The sequence below is a fragment of the Trachypithecus francoisi genome, unplaced genomic scaffold (genome assembly GCF_009764315.1).
Source record: "Trachypithecus francoisi isolate TF-2019V2 unplaced genomic scaffold, Tfra_2.0 Lachesis_group13, whole genome shotgun sequence".
Classification (NCBI taxonomy): Eukaryota; Metazoa; Chordata; class Mammalia; order Primates; family Cercopithecidae; genus Trachypithecus; species Trachypithecus francoisi.
The window spans coordinates 96,554,983-96,566,414 of record NW_022681458.1 but is presented as its reverse complement, the minus strand read 5'-3'; the positions used below and the strand labels follow the sequence as shown (position 1 = coordinate 96,566,414).

The 11,432-nt window shown below is 38.2% G+C and overlaps 1 pseudogene; it reads left to right on the top strand.

Annotated features, from left to right (window-relative positions):
- The first annotated feature begins 9,070 nt into the window (after nt 1–9,070).
- Nucleotides 9,071–11,227, top strand: LOC117095409 (annotated as a pseudogene).
- Nucleotides 11,228–11,432: the final 205 nt, after the last annotated feature.

The window sequence follows — 11,432 nt, the reverse complement described above, 5'->3', positions numbered from 1 at the left end:
CGATTCTCCTGTCTCAGCCTCCCAAGTAGCTGGGATTACAGGCACGTGGCACTGCGCCCAGCTAATTTTTGTATTTTTAGTAGAGTGGGGTTTCACCATGTTGGCCAGGCTGGTCTCGAACTCCTGACCTCAGGGGATCTGCCTATTTTGGCCTCTCAGAGTGCTGGGATTACAGGCATGAGCCAGTGGCCTGGCCAACCTGATTACATTTTTAAATTATATTTTCAAAAGTGTTAAGACTCAAGTTTAAATTCAAGGCTTTGATCTCACTTTTAGTAGAAATATATGCATTGTCAGGAAGGAAATATTTAAAACTGCAAACAGTTCTTTACTGTCCCTGGAAAGAGATTTTGAGTCTTCCTTGATAATAGTATCCATAAAGGGTGCCAGGAGGACACTGGTGTGATTATAGATGGAAAAAAGAGTCTCAAAGTGAAGAAGTTTGCAGCATCAGAAGGCTGAGTGACAGGGTAAACCTTGCCTAGCTTAGAACTGTGCTCAGAGCCTGAGTTGCTTTTGAGGCATGATAAAGAACCTAAGCAATTTATTCTGGGGATAAAAGATCATGCAGTAACTTAATAGTTTAAGTATTTGGTGACTCATTGCCATGAAGAGACTATAGATTGGACTTTATAGAGAATATCTTAGTGACAAGACTGATGAAACCTGATGATACAAACCTGATGAATGTAGACAGTGTTCCTCAGGGGATGAAGCAGAACTATCACTCACTTACTCTTATCACAATAAGCAATTTTCAAATATTTTTTTCCCAAAGGGAGAAATTTATAGCTATGAAAGCATACTCAGATATATTAACCTTTGTGTAAGCTCTTTAAATGGCCAGCTAATATGCAGAATAAGAACTTTTTTGTTAGGATGGAAAAGGTGATATGTCAAGGTGTTTGTCTACTTGATTGATAAAGTCAATGCAAAAATTATAGAATGCTACCATATGGTGTTCATTTGTCCTACCCTTCCTGGGTTGTCTCTACTATTTACCAGGTATACTAGCTAGACTTAGAAATATGCCCATTTCACAAGCATTTGCAACTAATTGGAATTCCTATTATACCAAAAATTTCACAAAATGTAAACGTTATCAAATACTTCTTTGAAAATTCAATAGGCTTTGTTCTACAAAAAAATAGTTTTCATAAGCCCTTTAGTAGGATACGCCTAAAACCTGTTAAAATAGATGCTGTTTTCTTTTCTTTTTTTTTTTTTTTTGAGACGGAGTCTTGCTCTGCCACCCAGGCTGGAGTGCTGTGGCTGGATCTCGGCTCACTGCAAGCTCCGCCTCCCGGGTTTACGCCATTCTCCTGCCTCAGCCTCCCGAGTAGCTGGGACTACAGGCGCCGCCACCTCGCCCGGCTAGTTTTTTTGTATTTTTTAGTAGAGACGGGGTTTCACCATGTTCGCCAGGATGGTCTCGATCTCCTGACCTCGTGATCCGCCCGTCTCGGCCTCCCAAAGTGCTGGGATTACAGGCTTGAGCCACCGCGCCCGGCAATAGATGCTGTTTTCTAAATTTGAGAATGATACACAAGTTTCTAAAACACTTCATGAGTTTGTCATTTGTTTATGAAGATGAATTTATACCTTTAATATTCATGATTTGAGTCTCATAAGGTCCTTGTCAGAGTAGTTAAAACATTTTATCAAAGAACATATAATAGTTTCTTCTATTGGGAATGTGTTTCTATGTATATATGTAATTTCAGAATCATATGAAAGCTTTATGGCTTTGTGGGTGCCAGCTTAGAACAGTGCCTGACACGGATCAAGCTGCTGTTTTACCAGGGAAGAATTATTGGCCCTTGTGTAAGCATGATGGCATTGCTTGGCAAAATGTAAGCCGCTTCTTTTATCATCTTATTTGTAAGTTAGTATTTCAGGAAATAACCACGCATCAACAGGCAACAACATTCAAATTTGAAGAAACTCCTGTTTCTTCATGCAGATATACAAAGAAAGCATCATGCAGATACTTTATGCCCTTAGGCAAAGTGTCAAAAGTTAAGAAAAAAAATCTATACAACAAAATAAACATAATTTAAACAAAATCAAAACCAGGATTTTTTAAAATGATCAAATTCCTATCATCAACATTCAATCTCCATTTTATTTTGCCCATAAAGAAATATCTCATAAATAAGACCTAGAAGACATTTCTTTCCCAAATCTTAAGGCAATAAAACAATTTTCCTGAATCAAATTTTTAATATTACAGTATCATAAATCAAACACACATACACAGCTTTATTCCATTTGGAAGATCATTCACAATAAAATCTGTGCAGCTATTCATAAGCGGATGTAGTACAAAGTCTCAGCCTGATAGTTTCTTTCCAGAATTTTACTGTTTTAACCAAGGAAAAGGAATTATACCTCATGTATCAGTGAATTTCTTTCACCTAAAATGCTTTCTGAGCAAACATTGGAAGAACTTTGTTTTAAAAAAGAAATGTTTATGAAGGACAAAACCTACATTAGCCATTCTACTTTTAAGTGATCTTTCTGGCCTGCTACCTGCTATTCTCTGTACAATGTATACAGGTTTTATTTCTTTCAACTATTATTTGAATTATTTGTTTGTATTTATCTTTTAATCAGTCTTATTATTACGTTGCAAAACTGAATTGTAAACTCTTCGAGGATATGTTCTCAAGCTCATGTGACCTCATACAGCTTGGTATCCACTACAATTCCCAAATGTGATTTGTCTGCACTCAATTTACCCCGCTTTGGGAACATCTTCCAACCTTACACTGACCCTCAATATCTGGAAATTTCACTTGTTAAAATCTGCCCCTCACTTCCACCAGGGCACACATTGTAATGTGGGCACTTAAGCTAGAAAAATCAGGTATTTTACCCTCAGAAACTGGACATTTGTAACTGAGGAGTCGGTTTCTGAAAATCTTTAGAACTAAGTCCGTTTAACTATAGATTTTAGATTAAAAGTCTGTGAGATTCCTAGATTTTCATTCTTGGTCGTTTACCTGATTCTTGGATTCCTCACCATGGCTCAATAAAATTCCATAACTGTTCCTTTTGGGAAGATGGCTGGAGTTGTTTTCCCTTTCTTTTTAGTTGTGTTTTCAGTTATAATTCTAGGAAACGTAATTAAAAATACGTATTCACTAGAATTAGCATCATGAAGGAGTTTCAAAGAAATATAGTCTTTATGCCAGGTGTGGTGGCTCACACCTGTAATCCCAGCACTTTGGGAGGCCGAGGCAGGCAGATCACGAGGTCAGGAATTTGAGACCAGCCTGGTCAACATGGTGAAACCTCATCTCTATTAAAAATATAAAAAATTGGCCGGGCGCGGTGGCCCAAGCCTGTAATCCCAGCACTTTGGGAGGCCGAGACGGGCGGATCACGAGGTCAGGAGATCGAGACCATCCTGGCTAACACGGTGAAACCCTGTCTCTACTAAAAATACAAACAAACAAACAAACAAAAAAAAACTAGCCGGGCGAGGTGGCGGGCGCTTGTAGTCCCAGCTACTCCGGAGGCTGAGGCAGGAGAATGGCGTGAACCCGGGAGGCGGAGCTTGCAGTGAGCTGAGATCCGGCCACTGCACTCTAGCCCGGGTGACAGAGCAAGACTCTACCTCAAAAAAAAAAAAAAAAAAAAATATATATATATATATATATATATATAAAATTAGCCGAGTGTGGTGGCACACACCTGTAGTCCCAGCTACTCAGGAGGCTGAGGCAGGAGAACTGCTTGAATCCAGGAGGCAGAGGTTGCAGTGAGCCAAGATTATGCCACTGCACTCCAGCCTGGGTGACAGAGTGAGACTCTGTTTCAAAAAAAAAAAAAAAAAAAAAAAAAGTCTCTACAACAAATTTTAAGAGAAAAAAATAATGATTTCTTACCAGACCCCTTTCCATAAATGAATAAAAATGTGTGCCTCTCTATGTATGTATCCTATGAGCAAACTCATTATTAATAAAACATCTGTATGAGTTGTGGCAAATTTTATTACATATCAAAATATTCAATCTGATTAAAATATATTTGAAGAATCCCATTTACACTTGTGCCAAACTATTTACTTTGAGATAGGTATGCAAGGTTTTTTTCGTTTTGTTTTGCTTTGTTTTTGTTCCTAGGTAGAATTCTCAAATCAACATCAAAATAAAGCTGCCTTTTGAAAATAATTTATCGTTGCTAAATTATTCATTGCATTCTCTGTATCATTAAATGTATTTCTGATTAGGAAGAGTTAACATCCCATAAGACATTATATACACCTCCATAATATCTTATAAAGACAATTTTTCCATTAGTGAGTGGGAAAAAAATAAACCAATCATTAAGAAGTCATATGATTTTGGGATTTGGGGGACAAAGATACTTTGAGAGAGCATCTTTCGTGACAAAGAGTGTTCCTTTTTTTTTTGAGGCACACAGAATCTGGTTGGTAGAAAAATTATTGATGCATAAGGAAGCCCAAAAGGTGGAAACCATTTATTTGTAAATCTATTTCTTGAACTCTTGTTTTTGTTTCTTAAATCAAGTTACTGAAATTGGTATTAAGAAGTAAAAAAAAATTTCATACACAGTAACTACTGTTATCACTCTATGGAAGAAAACGTTTGACGTGTATGTATAAGTTACATAATATATTTAGAATGTTGATGATATAAATAGAAGAGGCATTTTAACACCTCGTAGTTTCCTGGAAAACAACTTACTACCCAGTGTAGGGACAAAAATGAAAAGCCTTATATTCCCCCATCAACATGTGGCTATGTTAAAAGTTTAACAATCAGAATACCTAATGTTCAGTCTGGGTAGAAGGACTGGTTGTAGAGTACTAGAAGGATAGGTTAAAATGGTACCATATGTCTTCAAAACAATGCATTGTGACTAAATGATTGGCCACAGTGCCGTTGGCAACTGTTCCTCTGAAGTTCAACTTAGAAATGGAAAGTGAATGAAACTTGTTTACCACTGACTGGTCATAACTCACTCTAATCTTGCCAAGGAAAGATCTGCTACCAGGTTTCCCATAATCTTAGGTTTTTGTCATCCTAATTCCTTTCAAACAAAAGGTTTTATTATTTGAAAGAACATTAGAATAAAATTCCTTCTGAGATTACTTTACATTTTCTATTCATAAGCCCCAAATAATAGCACACCAGGGTAAGAGCAGCAGTCTAATATATTCGCCACATGTCTGACCACTGATTACCTTTTATTTAGAGAAATATCCGGGAGATCAGGTATAGGTTTCTTATAGCCATGTGACAAAATAAAAAATATATATATATTGTTCTGGGAGCAACACTCCTCCAGTGGCTCTTGAGTGATCTTGAGGAAGTCATTTCAATTACCCTTGGCTCCGTGTTTGCATCCAACATATGGCCATGCAAACTCTGTATTATTCACTAACTCAGTGATTCAATTCAAAAAGGAATGTCTACTAAAACTGAAGGCTGATTTTATCTTTTCAAAAGAAAAGACAAACATACCAAAAAAATTGCTACTCCTCTCTCTTGGAATATATAATTCATTTTACATGGCGTTTGCTCTTAATGCTTGAAAGTGGGGCTCAAAGTAACAAGCCAAGTGAATAAGAATGTGCCCATGTTTTGTTTCATGTAACCAGCGCTCACTGTGGTGGTGACTGGCTCTTTTTTTCTGGACCACAAAGAGGAGTTCATACTGTTTGCGTAAGAGATTTAAACAACCAGGCTTCATGTTTTTATCATTTGGTAAAGCTGCCAGAAGAAGTCTGAAATCTCAAACTATCAATGAGTAGAAGAAAAAAAAAAAAAAATCTTACTTTTTAAAAAAGACTATGGAAAATTAGAAAGGAAAAAAGAATATAAAGAAAGCAAAGCCAAGAGGAAGTAATAGGGTTTCCAGTACTACGTACCATGTCAAAAATATCAGGAATTCAGTCAGACCTTTAATTAAATTTTTTTTCTTAGAGTGCAAATACGATGAAATTAGTAACTTTCTGATAGTATTATTTTTCCTCAACATTTGTCTATGATTCTTAAAGGAAAACTAAATATCACTGAATGAAACCCCAAATCTGGCTTTCTGAAGAGTATTCGACCTTGGAAAGTGGTCGCATGCTTGTCACATTTAGTCTATTACATAGTTCTAAGTCCATGTAAAAATACAAACAGATATTGCTAAACAAGGCCTTAGCAAGGCAGGACTGTGATTCAAACAGCCCTTTTCATTCAACACCTTCTGGTGAGCAGAACTAGCCAGGAGCAGTGCAGACTGGGATTAAGAAACATGACCAGCTGTCCAATGGAGTCAGGTTCTATGAAACTAGTGGCATTTTCTCTTAGAAGCAATTGAAATAAACAAGATATTTGTCGTTGTTTCAGTTCAGAGAATGGAGAATATGCGTTTTGAGAAGTGAGAAAGTAAAAGGTTGAATTAGTTTTAAAAATTGGAAGAGACATGCTGGTAAGGGCAAAGGAATGAGCTGATAATTTAAGACATTTTATAGGAAATATTTTGGTGGATTTTATTATGTAGTTTTCTTTGGTTAGTTTTTCAGGTTCTTCTAACCTATGCACTTTTAGGAATAAAGTGATTATGACTAATGTGTCTAATAGCTAATTTAGTTAATGTAACCAATGTATTTAATAATTATGACTAATGTACATTTACATACATTGTAAATTATAAGCTTTATTTCTCACCAAAAATATGTTCTAGTGAATAGAGATTGTATTAGTTGGCTAGGAAAACAGTAACAAAATGCCACAGACTGCATGGCTTAAACAATAGAAATTTATTTTCTCACAGTCATGGAGCCTGGAATTCCAAGATCAAGAGGCCAGCAAGGTTGGTTTTTCTTGAGATCAGCCTCCTTTGTGTTTTCAAGGTCACCTTGTTGCTATGTCCTCCCATGGCCTTTCCTCTCTGTGTGGGCACATTCCTGGTGTCTCTCCCTCTTTTTATATGGACACCAAGTATATTGGATTAGGGCTCCACTCTTAGGACCTCATTTATCCTTAATTACCTCTCTAAAGATTCTGTCTCCCAATACAGTCACATTGCGGGTTAGGGTTTCAACACATGAATTTTAGTAGGAAACAATCCAGTTTAGATCCAGCACGCAATAACTATAAACATTTCTAATGCATTTTCTTATTATAAAGAGACTCCTTCCTTATTCATCCATCTCTTTAAAATAGTTATTACTATGACTTAAGTTTTAGCTTCTCTTTTAATAGGAATAATGCACCTAGATTTATAAGACCATTTTTAGGAAGTGTATTTAAAAAAATTTCAAATATCAAATAAGATCTTGACCAAACCAGAAATTGTAAGCAGCCGATTTAGCATAAAAGCCAACACTGTCTACTTTGGTATATTATTGAAGTGACTCTCCAATTTAATCAAACCACACTTAGGTACTAGTGTAGTGACTGAATTTTAGAAAAATGTCTTTGAAGAAGTGCCTACATATAATTATTAGAAAAATTACCTGAAGTTCAGAAACAAGCAATAGAGTACTAGATGCTCTTTTATTACTTTTCTATTTACTTTTCAAAATTTACGACTCTTTAGGAACACAACCTAATGTACAGATATGCAAATCATTTCCCTCCAATGAAGAGATAACTGTGAAAGTCACAATTTATTGCCCAGAAAGACATTAACTAGTTTTATATCTAACCCAAGAATCTCACCCTAATATGTTTTCTTAAAATTACCTCTATACCTACCTCATCAAATGTTCTTTGAACTGATTTTAACTTTCCTGGTCCATTCATTAATTAACAGGTTAAATAAAATCTTTGACACATATCTATTTAATATTTGCCTCAGAGCCACAGATTTACTTTCCTGAAAATGATACTTAAGCATAACCAATAAACACACATTCATTGATTAATATCTTATGTTGGCATATTATAATAAACAATCTAATCTGGAAATTGAATCATTAATAGAGACTATAATCCAAATGACTTATAGTTTAATGTTAAAATTACTTGTCATGCTTTGAGGGAAAAATGGAAAATTAAAACTTTAAGAAAAGCATCTGGAGCATTAAAAAACGATTTTCTGTTATTTCTAAGTTTATGTAAACTTATATAGTAAAAGATTAAATTTCTTGTTTCCCATTGTCGTTTAATAACCATATGTTATTTCTGTATGTAGGCATTGTGAATACATATTTACAAAGAAAAAGAAGGGAAGAAGGGAAATTAGTATTATTTTAATCTATGGCTATCTACAATAAAGCAAATCATTTCTAACGTAATTGGCTTTGAACTCCCTGTTACTAATTTGGCTAGAGTCCCACACTGACTCTAAGTGTTTTGTGGGGGAAGCAGCAGCTCAATGGTTTTTCTTCCAAAGAAATTTGGCCTAGTGTCATGAAAGGAAAGGAACTAGCTAGATAGATTGTTGGTTATGGAAACCTAAATGCAGGTAGAATCCTTCTGATACAGTCTTACTGGGTCAATTCTTCTGTTTCTTCAACGTTTAAGGTCAGGAATCTTTTTCCATTGGGAAGTCTTCCTTGCCTACAAACATTAGCTAAATTAGATGCCTCTGGACTCCTATGCGGTCCTTTAATTGCACTTAATATGTATTTCGTATGTTTTATGATTCTGCCTCCTCCTTTATTCCATGAGTTCAATAAAAAGAGAAACTGCAATGTTTATCATACAACTAATTTAGTTTTTGACATCTACATACTAAGTAAATAAACCCCGGTAAAATATATTTGATCAGAGGACTAATTAGCTTGACATAAAAACTTGAATATGGTCTTTTGCCCTAAAAAAATCTTTTAAAAAGACCTCCCAAAATTTCCCCCAAATCGGCATCTACTCCGCCAGAGAATTATAATATTTTTTCTTCCTCTTTTATAAAATAACCCAGTCAACAGCCAAGACCGACCCTGCCTGCGGCCCTGCAGCAGCTGCAAGGAGGAACCAGGAGACCGAGGCCTTCCTGCCGCCCGAACCGGAGACCGGCACCCTGGCTTCCTGCCGGCGGCCAACCGACCTCACTCTGTGGCCGGTAAGTCATTTCCGATTTGGCTGATTTTTGTCCCTCGGCGCATGCTTTTGCTTCCCGCCCCCGGATCCAAGACCCCCTGCCGCGCACTCGCTCTCCTCCTCTCACGAAAGGGTGGCGGCCTGTGGCCCTGCGGGCAGTCGTGCTACGATGAACCCCAGCGCCCCCAGCTACCCCATTGCCTCGCTGTACATGGGAGACCTGCACCCAGATGTGACTGAAGCGATGCTACAAGAGAAGTTCAGCTCAACCGGGCCGCCCTCACCATCCGGGTCTTCAGAGACCAGATCACCCGCTGCTTCCTGGGCTACGTGTACGTGAACTTCCTGCAGCCAGCGGACGCAGAGCGTGCTCTGGCCGCCATGAACTTTGATGTTATAAAGGGCAAGTCAGTATGAGTCCTGTGGTCTCATCGTGATCAATCACTGCTCAGAAGTGGAGTGGGGAACGTATTCGTTAAAAATCAGGACAAATCCATTGAGAAGGCACTGTGTGATGCATTTTCTGCTTTTGGTAACTCCCTTTCGTGTAAGGTAGTTTGTGAAAAAAGTGATTCCAAGGGCTGTGGATCTGTACACTTTGAGACACAGGAAGCAGCTGAAGGAGCTATTTAAAAAAAATGAATGGGATGCGCCTGAATGGTCTCAACGTATTTGTTGGACGGTTTAGGTCTCCTAAAGAAAAGAGCAGCAGAACTTGGAGCTAGGGCAAAAGAGTTCAAAGTTGGACCGACCTTAAGTGTGAAAGTAATGACTGATGAAGGTGGAAAATCCAAAGGATTTGGATTTGTAAGCTTTGAAAGACATGAAGATCTACAGACAGCTATGGATGAGATGAATGGAAAGGAGTTCAGTGGAAATCAAATATATATTGTTCAAGCTCAGAAAAAAGTGGAAGGGCAGACAGAACTTAAGTGCAAATTTGGACAGATGAAGCAAGATAGAATCACCAGATACCAGGGTGCTAATGTTTATGTGAAAGATGTTGATGACAGTATTGATGATGAACGTCTCCAGAAAGAGTTTTCTCCATTTGGTATAATCACTAGTGCAAATGTTACGATGGAGGGTGGTTGCAGCAAAGGGTTTCACTTTGTATGTTTCTCCTCTCCAGAAAAAGTAGCTAAAGCAGTTACAGCAATGAATGGTAAAATTGTGGCCAGCAAGCCATTGTATGTAGCTTTAGCTCACCGCAAAGAAGAGCACCTGGCTCACCTCACCAACCAATATGTGTAGAAGATGGCAAGTGTACGAGCTGTGCCCCACCCTGTAATCAACCCCTAACAGCCAGCACCTTCTTCATGTTACTTCATGGCAGCTGTCTCGAAGACCCAGAACCGTGCTGCATACTATCCTCCTGGCCAGATTGCTCAACTAAGACCAAGTCCTCCCTGGGCTGCTCAGAGTGTCAGACCTTATCCATTCCAAAATATGACCTGTGCTATCCGCTCAGCTGCTCCTAACCACCACTCTGAGACCAGCTTCTTCACAGGCTCTACCAGTCATGTCTACACAGTGTGTTGCTAACTCATCAATATAGACAACGAGTCCATGTCCTGTAGCTGCTACTGCTGGCTCCACTCCTGCTGTCCACATCATTCCACAGTACAAATATGCTGCAGGAATTCACATTCCTCAACAACATCTTAATATACATCCACAGGTTACCAGGCAGCAGCTTGCTGTTCATGTCCAAGGTCAAAAACTTTTTACTGCTTTCATGTTGGCATTTGCCCCTCTTCAGCAGCGGAAGTAGATACTTCTGTTTGTATCTGGTGAACGACTGTTTCCTCTTATTCAAGCCACGCACACTACTCTTGCTGGTAAAATCACTGGCATATTAGTGGAGCTTGATAATTCCAAACTTCTTCATATGCTTGAGTCTCCGGAGTCTCTGAAGCTGTAGTTGTACTACAAGCCTACCGTGCGAAAGAGGCTCCTGAAAGCAGTTAACAGTGCTACTGGTGTACCAACTGCTTAAAATTGATCAGGGACCACGGGGGGGGGGGGAAGCAAAAACCAAAAAACTTGTGTTTCAACAAAGAAAACTAAACATCAAAAAACTAAAATACGATGGAAAAAATTGCAAAACATAAACAAGGAAAACAAACTGTGAACCTTATGTACTGAGGAAATACCAAGTCTAGCAAACTTACTAGTCCTAGGTTACTTATTGATTTGAAAATAACAAACAAAACACAAAAATATAGGAAAATGTAAAAACAAGCCAGGCATGGTGGCTCATCCATGTAATTCCAGCACTTTGGGAGGCTGGAGTGGATCACCTGAGGTCAGGAGTTCGAGACCAGCCTGGCCAATGTAGTGAAACCCCATCTCTACTAAAAATGCAAAAAATTAGCTGGGCATGCTGGCGGGCACATGTAATCTGAGCTACTAGAGAGA